This window comes from Protobothrops mucrosquamatus, unplaced genomic scaffold, assembly GCF_001527695.2.
Source record: "Protobothrops mucrosquamatus isolate PMUCROS unplaced genomic scaffold, P.Mucros_1.0 scaffold1944, whole genome shotgun sequence".
NCBI lineage: Eukaryota > Metazoa > Chordata > Lepidosauria > Squamata > Viperidae > Protobothrops > Protobothrops mucrosquamatus.
The window spans coordinates 32,441-44,069 of NW_015388065.1; positions in this window are offsets into that span (position 1 = coordinate 32,441).

Genomic DNA, 11,629 nt, shown 5'->3' on the forward strand with positions numbered 1-11,629 from the left:
TGCATCAAGCATATATTTCTCAAAAACAAATCTGACAAGATTGGGGAAATAAAACTGCTAAATATGCTCAATATGATAGTAGTGTTCCAATATCTAAGGGGCTGCCACAAAGAAAAGGGGGTCAACCTGTTCTTCAAAGCAGCTGAAGGCAGAACAAGAAGCAATGGATAGAAACTAATCAAGAAGAGAAGCAATCTAGAACTAAGGAGAAATTTCGTGACAATTAATCAGTGGAATGACTTGCCTCCAGAAGTTGTGAGTGCTCCAATACTAGAATAGAGTAGAGTAGAGTAGAGTAGAGTAGAATAGAATAGAATAGAATAGAATAGAATAGAATAGAATAACAGAGTTGGAAGAGACCTTGGAGGTCTTCTAGTCCAACCCCCTGCTCAGGTAGGAAAACCTATACCATTTCAGACAAATGGTTGTCCAATATCTTCTTAAAAACTTCCTGTGTTGGAGCATTCACCGCTTCTGGAGGCAAGTTGTTCCACTGATTAATTGCTCTAACTGTCAGAAAATTTCTTCTTAGTTTTAGATTGCTTCTCTCTTTGGTTAGTTTCCATCCATTGCTCCTTGACTTGTCTTGCCTTGCCTTGTCTTGTCTTGCATTTAGTGTAGCTTCCTTCCAGGTTAGGTGACTATAAAAGTATAGCTTAAAGACCTGTTTCTAGTTAAGAATATTTGGAATAACTTCAGATATTGTAATATACATTGGTACACCAAATCCTTTTTTTAGTAATGTAATTATTGTTAACAAGGTAACAGATCATGTTCTACACAAAATAAAATACTGTTTCTATTTCACTCATCCCAATGAGCAACAGTGCACCAGTAGAAAACAGGAATAGATGTCTCCATTCAAAATTCACTTACAAACTTTTGGCATATTGAGGACATAAAAAAATGATAATCCTTTTTGAAAATGTGATTTTCATTCTTTGCTTAGATAAATAGATTTATCAATGTTATCTACTCGTTCACTGTCAGTCTTTCTGGAAAGACCTACTCACGTGTTCAGCCAAATACAGCATTTGAAAAGTTGACGATAACTAAATAATAATTTTTGTACCTTGTTCTTTTTTTAAAAAAAAAACCCCACAAAGAATAATGGTATTGGTGCTCATGTAAAATATGTGCAATTTCTAAGATAATTTTCTAAAGTAGGCCCATTAATTTCAGAACAAGCTTCCACTGTGCTAGAACTAAGGTTGCTATAACTACAAGTAAGAATGAATCATCTATTTTGCACTATAAAGGAAGCCACTACATGTAAAAAATCAGTAACAATGACCAGTTGTGCATGGGTTCACAGAGAGTGCTTCTAGATATTTTTTTCTTTCATACAGAATGGAGGGAAATAAAATATTTCCAGTAGAAGAAAATATCTATACCTCAGGGTTGAATTGGTGCTGCCATTAATGATGTTGCTACCTAACTGGGTAATGAAATGTCTGTAAGCAAGCAAACAAGCCCAGAGATCATCAACCATTCCACAAATGAAAATTTGTTTGGATTTTCTAAAAAACAACAACCCCTGAATAAGACAATGTGATCCAATGAAAAGTTGCTCAGAAATAAAACACACTGAAAACATAAAATGGTCTTATAACAATATGTTCATTTGCATTAACGTATGTCCAGTGAGATCAAAGCAGCTGAATTATTTCGTCTTGTTTCTTTTAGATCCCCAGCAAATATCCTACTGAAAATGTACTGATTATCTCTAGATAACCACTATGGTGTACACCAGAGTTCACAGTGGAAGTATAGCCAAATGAAAATCCTATGGAGAAGTCAAATATGTAAATCTATGTCTCTGATGGGGATTATACACATGATTACAGTTGTTTTATATGCTCATAGCTTTTTAAAATAAGGATTACAATAATTTAGTAAGGTCTATACTGTGTATTATTGTTTTACTATAATCGTGTCTGTACATTTTATCCCTATGATTTTCTCTATCTTTAGGTATTATACTCAGTAAAACACAGAACTAAAATCTCTTGTTTGGAACATAAACATCACAAAATCTGAAAAAAAATCTTCTATGTATTGTTCAAAATAAAATCTAGAAACAAACCACAAAAAGTAAAATCTAAGGATAGAATAATATTTAACTTCAACATAACTGAACCAATTTCTTTCAGAGGGAGGAGGATGAGGAGGATATGTTTGTAGAGATATTGAAGTTAATCTTGCATCAATCATGCTACATTATCACAATATAGTGCAGTGATGGCGAACCTTTTAGAGACCGAGTGCCCAAACTGCAACCCGAAACCCACTTATTTATCACAAAGTGCCAGGGCTACATCAGCACTGTGGTGCCCTCAGGGGGGGGTGGGGATATGGCCCATTGGGTGGGCATGGCTGCAGTGGTCACGGCAGACTGGGTGAGTGTGGCTGGGGCCAGGGTGGCGGGGACCAGTCCCTCACCATCTCCGGGGAATCCCTGGGGGGCCAACACCGCTTGCTCGCTCACTTCCTGCCCTGTCGCTTCCAAATGCCATGTGCTCGCTACTATGGCGAACTCTGCTGGGGCAACAGTGCGCATGCCCACAGAGACGGCTCTGAGTGCCGCCTCTGGCACGCGTGCCATAGGTTCGCCACCACTGATATAGCGTAAGAGAAACACAGTAGATTCTAACTTAGAAGTTATTTGTGGGATGCTTTGTAGAACAGATGATATGATCATGATGTTGATTGTATCTGATATCTGGGGATTTTGTGTGTATTTATTGTGATGTCATCATCATTGCACATTTGCATGAAGGGCAGCAGAAGTATTCTGGACACACTGACACTTTGAGTATTATGTGCAAATTCTTTATGCAAGGAGAGGGAAATAGAGAGCTTCACCCACTCCAGCATTGTTCATTTCCATTTTCATATGATTTAAGGTTGGAATTTTTAAAAATATTTTTTTAGAGATCAGAAGCTTCAGGCCACTGCCCTCTACATTTGATTACAGCAGTCAAAGTGATGTCTCTGTGAAATGCACCAAGGAAATAAATTCCATAATTTTTCTAGATACAAATTGATCTGTTCTAACATTTAGAATATTCTTTAGAATATAAAACATATCTATAGTCCTATAGATGGCTATTCAAAATGAAACTCTAATGTTCATTAGAACCAACTATGAGATAAATGAGGATAAATTCTTCACCTGATGAAGTGCATACTGCTCACAGACTGGAGTATTATAACAAACTCATTTATATTGGTCTTGCCCCTAGTAAGGGATATGTAAAAACTTTTGAGACACTGTGGTCAATTAAAATAATTATTCTCCTTCTTCAAATTGGATGTAATAATTATACTTTTTTTCTTTCTCAGCTGGTGCCAGTTTGGTTTAGTGGTCAATCTACCATGCTGGAAACCAAGAGGCCATCAGTTCTAGTCCCTCTTTAGGCATGAAACTAGCTGGGTGACTTTGGACCAATCACTCTGTATCAGTCTATGACAGTGATGGCGAACCTTTTAGAGACCGAGTGCCCAAACTGCAACCCAAAACCCAATTATGCATCGTTGGGTGCTGGGTGAGTGTGGCCCATTGGGTGGGCATGCGGTGGTAACAGCAGACTGGGTGGGACTAAAAAGTTCAATCAATCAATTCCAACTTTGCAATATCTTTTTTTTCCCCGCGAGAAGTTGAAATTGACTGATTGATTGAACCTTTTTTTTGTACATGGCGGCAGAGGCCTAAAGCGAAAAGGTTTTATAAAACCCAGCGACGGCGCACATGCCCACAGAGAGGGCTCTAAGTGCCGCCTCTGGTACCCATGCCATAGGGTCGCCACCACTGGTCTATGACATCAGGCTCGGGTGACAAGCTGGTTAGTCAATTCCTATTGCAACCAATGGATCAACTAAGTGTTGAAAAAAACAGACCCTGCATTTATGGAAAAATGCTAGGAAGGAAAAAAAAATCCTTGTGACATCTGGTTACTATTGGTTCATTTATTTTCATTTTGGTTCCAGTGATGGTTCCTATGCAACTTTCAATTGCACTTTTAAGTAGTAAATACTGCATAGGATAGATAATCAGTTGATGTAGTTTTCATGAGGGCTTCTGTCCTGCATCTTATCTGCTCCTTTTTTATTCATATATCTTGCTTTCCCTTGTTGATTCTTTCCTACATTAAACACTGCCCTTGAACAGCACTGCTTGTTAACTGTTTCACCTTCTCTTCCTTGACATTCTTACACATTTCCGTACATATTCAAGGTCAGACTCTTATTTAAGAGCTACATTATGTACTGCTGAATCAGTGATAAACTAAAAGAGTGGCAGCTTTGAGTGGGCCTGCTACTTGTTTACAGAAATTGTAGGTCTTTTCTTTGTTTTCTGTACATATAGGTCACTTGAGAAAGAGACAACCACATCAAACAAATGAATTCCTGCCCTGAATTCTAATCATCATCTTAATAGGTAATGTAATAACCAGACATTATTTTCTACTCTTGGTAATTTATGGCTTACCATTGGAAATAGTAATTCATCTGGGAAATGGATCCATGTCTAAAAAAACATTACTTCTAAGAAAGAGTATTTAATAATGTGAGACGTGTTTCCAAAAATTTATTTGTAAATAAAAGAGTGGGTGAATGAGAATAAAACTGTATATGAATGAGAATAGGATTATGTGCAAATGACACAATAAAGCATCATGTTAATTATTGTTTTTATGGGAGCTGTCCTTGGAAGTTCCTGGAGTGGAGAAGGCATTTTGGGATGCATAAGGAGTGAGTCAATGTCATTCAGATCAATTGCCAACATCTATCCTTCTGAAACACTACATAGATAGAACTGCATTTATTCAAGAGCAATGCAGTGGCAGAGACTATCAATCCTGATTGCCAAAGCAATCTGCTGCAGAAGAAAAGAAATCCACTAAAGCCAAACTAACAACTTACTGTGCACAATGGACAACAGATAGCAGGCCTCATCACTCCTTATTTCCTATATGGAAGCTGACCTGGAAATTAGTATTTCAACTCTAGTAGCAACAATGGATCTTCCACTGAAGCTTAGTACAGCAGCCTAATTTGAATGGTTCAGGACAAGAATAATAGGTCTTGTCCTCTAATCTTTTTCTCCTGATACTCCTGCTGCCTTATTTTACCTTATGCTTGAGCAAGACCTGTAGGATGGCATTTGAAATTAGGATGTTTCTGAGAAGTTTGGACAACAAGGTTCACTTAAGAAACCTTTATTTTTCTTCACTGTATACCAATGGCATATTTTCCACCATTATTTTCTGGCTATTGAAGTGGGGGGTGGGGAAATATTTGAAAATTCCAGTGATTCTTGGGATTGTTTGTGGAACAGGCTCAAGCATTAGGGAATCTAGAAATAGCTTAAAGTGCCAGCTTTCTCACATGCCCTGTAATCTATAGTGTATGTATAGGTTTTCTCAATAAAAGCTGCTTAGGCACATTTTAAGGAAAAGTCAGAGAAAAAGACAGCTCCTTTGGCTTATTTAACTGACAAAATGTTTCTTGTTCTACCAGTTATTAGGAAAGCAATGAATTCTGTGTGTGACACTGCCCTGGAAAAGCATCTGAAAGTTTTAGCATTGTCATCCAGAGTGCTAACTTTGAAGTGTCTCTGGAACCTGCAGAATTGAGCAAATCTCTTCAGTGTAGTTTTTTCCCCCCAATTATCATTGTTTGTTTGCTCCTGGGAACAATTCAAAAGCCTTAAAAAGCAGAGTGCTGCATGTTCTAATCAATTTCTACATATTCCAGTCACAGAGCCCAGTTTCCTTGCTATCTAAAAGATTATACGGATACAAAGACCTGCCCTTTTCTCAGCTGTAGTATGGAATGTATTGCTCTAAAAATCCACATGCTTTAAATCTTTTCATTTTAATGAAAAAGGAGAAAGTAGCTTTTCTGAGATCTCATTTGTCTTTCTGCTTCATTTTTCATTTTATACATTGGGTTTTTGCTGCTTTCTTGTTACTCTTGATTTGTTTTTTAAAATCGATGGCTTATTTAAAGCATTGATATGACCACCCAATTCAAACTATGAAAATCTGGATGGCAGCCAATAAGGAAAAACAAATAAAGCAAGAACAAATAATTGGCCCACAGAGACTCCCAAGTTGTTTCACTAGATGGGAGCTGTACTCATCCTGACCCAAATGCCCAAGGAAAGAGTAAGGTCTTAACCCCTTTCTAATGATCTGGAGCTTTGGAGCCAACCAAAAGCAGGTGCCAGCACAAAGAAATCTCCTAGATCCACAAGGTGGCATTGTTTACAGAAGAGGACCCAAACTATGCCCTTCTTAGACCATGTGGGATGGGTAGATACCATTGGGGGAAATGGTCCTGCCAAAATTGTCAAGTTATTAGATGCTTTGGGTTGTAATCTGGCATATCAGGCAGTATCAGGTTTGGCGTGTCAGACAGTATACCTTTTTTCCTTTTAATTCTGTATTTCCTTTGAGATATGACAAAAATTGCCAACTGACAAATCATTTACTCTGTTGCTGTCTGAGAGTCTTCCCAATACTCCAGAGAATTTAATAAAAAATAAATAAATGGCAACATGCAGTGCTGGCAACTGTCCCAGTTGTGAAATAGTGGGTGCTTAAAGCAAAAAATTAAATATTTTGTTACCATCAGCACTTCCATGTCGACATCTGTTCTATAGGTTGTATTGCCAGCTGAGAAAGAGCAGCTCACACTGAAAAATGCCTTTTATTTTCAGAATTGTTTTTAAATTTCTGGACAATTATCATTTTGACCTGGTGTCTATATATCCATTTACCTCTGAAATGCATCTCCAATTGGCCCACTTTTCACTTCTAATGTTCTATCAAGATTAATTTTTTACAGCAAAGCATTTCCTTTCAAACTGTCACTTGTGCTTCCTCAACTACTTTATTTTGATTCTTTGATTGTGACGTGTGTATATGAAAGCTTATTAAAGAATGAATATCTGCTGGTCTTACAAGTTCTCTTTAGTGGGTATTGACATTTCTGAGTTAAAGAGGCTTGCTATGAGCATAAATCTATCACACAAAGAATAATTTGATGGAATAGCTACAATATACACGCACAAATGCACATATACAGACACATTGTGCTTTTTAAATTCAGGAGCCTTTATATGTTTTTACTTGTTCTTATGCAGTAATACTGATGTTATAATAAAAAACCTTACCAATACTTCCCTTACGCATATGCTATTATTTTAAATTGTTTTTTCAAGAAGAGATTGCATATTGGGGTTTGTCTATTATTCCAGCAGACAGCAAGAATCACTCCAATTCTTCTATATAGTGTTCCTTTGGATCAGGTGGGTTGCATCAAAATTTACTTGAGTTATGTTTTCCTGTTGCACATTTTAGTCCCAGAAATCTTGAGTCACAAAAAATAAAGTAAAAATTGCTGCCTAAACTGTTATGCACAAAAATAATTTTGCAAGATAAAAGTTTGGCCAAATTCAAAAATGCTTGTTACTATTCTTTCTTCACAGGTTCAACAACATGCAAATTAAAAACAAAATTTGGCTGCAGTTCAGGGTAATCTTCCTGAGGAAGAAATTGAGAGAAGCCATCCTCTTCCTTTAAGCAAGATCCTGGATTGACACTGTCAAGGGAATTGTTTTGCCTGTCTGTTTATGTAACAGTCTCAAGTGAGAAAAAGCATCTAAATGTGGTGGCTAATCTTTTTCTGCTTACTGTAGGAGCTACAATTAATACTGTTTTTGTGGGGAGAGGAGGAAAGGTAAGAGATTCGATGCAAAATGAGTTTTTCCCTTTCTTCTTGAATTTCCTTTGTTGTTTTAATTAAACCTGAGTGAGAACTTATATTGCAATCATCAAAATAGCTGGGAAACACCTCACTTTAGCACTTACAGCCAGAAAGCGCTTGAGGGGGCAGGGTTTAGGGAGCCTTTGATTCTCAGGCTCCTCATTCCTGTTTTAAGATGGGCAATGGTATGGCAAAACTGGAGATTCACAAGTTCAGATTTGTGCTCAGCCAGAAATACATTCTGGTTGTGAATTTATTCTGCCCCAAAGGATTGTTATTAATTAAAAAGCCTTTAAAAAAAGGTCACAATGCTGTGCATATTTTCATTTTCAATTCTAATGTTAACCAAATCACTTTCTGATTCTCACTATACAATATAGGTGTATTCCTTGTCACCATTCTTTTCACAGGGTCTCATGTCTCTTTCCACATTGTCGGTACTGAAACAGCAAGCCTTGAAAACAGCATGAGTGTCATATTCTCACTCACTCAGTTGTCACAGTCACAGAATAAAAATACTTTATAGAGCACTGTAGAAAAAGAAAAAAGTCCTATTGTCATGCCATTTTGAAATGTATTGAAATAAAATGCAATCATGCTTTTGTTCATTGCAAAAAAAAAAGTACACTGTACATAGAAACCAAGGGGTACATTAATACTGAGACCAACCATTAATTCATCCAGATCTTTTTTTAAATTAAGATCAATGGAATTTGTTAATCATGATTAAATCGTACTGACTTTTAAATAGCTAAATTTAGATCATAGGGTCCTTAAAACAGGAAATTATGATGATTCTTTTATGGATGGAGAGTATAAAGAAAGACAGGTGTTTAATTATCTCCTAACTGATTTCAAGAATCCTGTAATTAACAAATTTACTTGGAATACATCTAGTAAATTTAGTAATTCACTTTCCATGAATACACCACATGACAAATACTAAGCTCTCAATCATTCTAAATGGGAGCTTGCCATCTGTTTGTTTTGTACTTCAAAGCCATTTTAACTCTCAAAAGGTGCCGTGCAATGGAGCTCCATTAGGGAGCTTGACCACATTGCTGCAAAATAATCAGGAGACTACTGTGACCACTCCAGGAAACTAAACAGCAAAGAAGAAAGTGACCAAAGAAGCATTCCTTTATGAACCAATGTGACAATCAAGAACCACCTTTTAATATAAAGAGAATAATTAGAGTTCGTTTGCATTTTAATAACACAATCTTTTCTGAATCAGAAAGATTTTTCATAGTATATCCATGTCCATGGCCAAAAATGACTCCAAGGACAACTAGTCTGTTCATTACATCTCTCCCTATTCCATGTATAATAGATGTGGATTTGCAACTCAATGGGATATTCCAATGTATTTTACCAGGAAACTAGAAAAGGAGGGCATACCAAAAAAAGTCAGCTCATACCAACATGCTATGAATCTGTTAGCAATATCTATTTCTTTCCTGAATTCATAGAGATGTAACTCTAATCCTAAAATCCCAGCAATGGGATTTTCCAATGTATTTTCCAATGAAATGTAGATAAGGCAGGAACAAAAAGTGAGTACAGGCCTAAGCATAGCATTGCGCTAAGAATCTATTGGCCATGTCCATTTTGCTCTCCGAACTCATGGACACCTAATCCTAGCCCTGAGTAGATTTGTCCCCACAAAGAGATATTTCCATGTATCTTACCAGGAAACATAGATGAGGTGGCTTACAAAACTACTAAGCATACCAATGTGCTATAGATCCCTTGGAGGTATCTATTTTCCTCTAATACATTGTGACTGAACCCTAATTCTAAATGGGTTTGCCACCAATGGAATTTTCCCATTTTTTTATCAGAAAATGTAAGTAATGGCAGGTTCAAAAACTAAATCCTTTTCTAAACATACTGATGTGTTACAAAAGCATTGACCTAGATCATTTTCCTCCCTGAATTCATGCAGACTTAACCCTAACCCTAAGTGGATTTTCCTCCACATGGGATTTTCTCAGGTATTTTTCAAGGAAACGTAGATTCAGCGGGCTGGAAAGGTCAGTGCCCTCATAAGCATACCAAGGTGCTAAGAATCCATTGGTGATGTCCATTTTGCTCTGCTAATTCCTTCAGACCTAACCCTAACATTAAATGGATTTATCACCCAATGGGGTTTTCTCATTTATATTACCAGAAACCTAGATGCAGCAGGCTCGAAAAGTCAGCATCCTTCTAAACATACCAATGCACTATGATTCCATTGGCAAAGTCCATTTTGCTCTCTGAATTCATGGAAACCTAATCCTAACCCTAAGTAGATTTACCCACAAATGGATGGCTCAAAAAGTCAGTGCTGTCCTAAGCATACCTATGCAATGTGAATCAGTTCAGAACCCCCATTTTGCCCATTTATTAATTCAATGAGACTAAACCTAACAGTAAGTAGACCTGTCACCCAATGGGATTTTTCCATGAATCTTACCAGGATATGTCAGTAAGTCAGGCATGAAAACTAATAACCCAACTAAGCATACCTATATGCTATGAATCCATTGGGAATGTACATTTCACTCTCTGAATTCATAAGTTTATTTGCTCCCCAATGGAATGTTCTATGTATTTTAACAGGAAATATAGATATACTTCAATAAGAATAGAGCTGGAAAGGACCTTGGAGATTTTCTAGTCCAACCCCCTGCTCAAGCAGAGACCCTATACCATTTCAGACAGTCTTTTCTTAAAACCTCCAGTGATGAATATGAAAACTCAGAGCCCTGCCAAGCATATCAATATGATACAACACCCTTCCCAGCATACCAATGGGCAATAAATCTGTTGATGGTATCCATTTTGCTCTCTGATTTCATGGAGACCTAAACTTAATCCCAAGTATATTTGCCCCGCAATGGGATTTTCCCATGTATTTTAAGATGAAATCTGGATAAGGCGATCTCGAAAAGTCAGAGCTCCGCTAAGCATACCGACGTGTTTCATAACCGTTGGGTATATCCATTTTGCACTCTAATTTCATGGAGACCTAACCCTAACACTCAGTGGATTTGCCCCACAATGGGATTTTCCCATGTATTTTAACAGGAAATTTAGATAAGGCGAGTGCCCTCCTAAGCATACCGACACACTATGAATCCATTGGTGATGTTCATTTTGCTTTCTGAATTCACGGAGCCCTAACTCCAACCCTCAGTAGTTTTGCCCCCCAAAGGATATAGCCAATGATTTCATAGGCTGTCTATATGCTTAAGAGGCGTTGTGGGCCAAATATATTTAGAGTTAGGATTAGGTCCCCATGAATTCCCATAGCAACAGATTCGTAGTGTGTCAGTATGTTTAGATGGCCCTGTTAGAGATTGCCATAGCTAGGTTTTCTATTAAAATACATCAAAAATCCCATTATGGGCCAAACTCACTTATGGTTATAGCTAGGTCTCCATGAAATCTAAGAGCAAAATGGATATTGGCTACTGGTTCATAGCCCATCAGTATGCTGAGTAGGGTGCTGATTTTTCGAGCTTGCCTTGTATCTCCATGGAAAAATCACTTTGGGGGCAAATCCACTTAGCCTTAGGGTTAGGTCTCCATGAAATCAAAGAGCAAAATGGACATCACCAATGTGTTCATAGCCTATCGGTATGCTTAGGAGGGTGCTGACTTTTTTAACCTGAGTAATCTGTTTACTGTTAAAATACATGGGAAAATCCCAATTAGCACACTTAGAGTTAGGATTAGTTCTCCATGAATTTGGACAGTAAAAAGGTTATCACCAACAAAGTAGTGTGTGGTTAGCTTAGTGGGCGGTGACTTTTCAAGGCCACCTTATCTAAGTTACCTGGTAAAATACATAGGAAAATCCCAT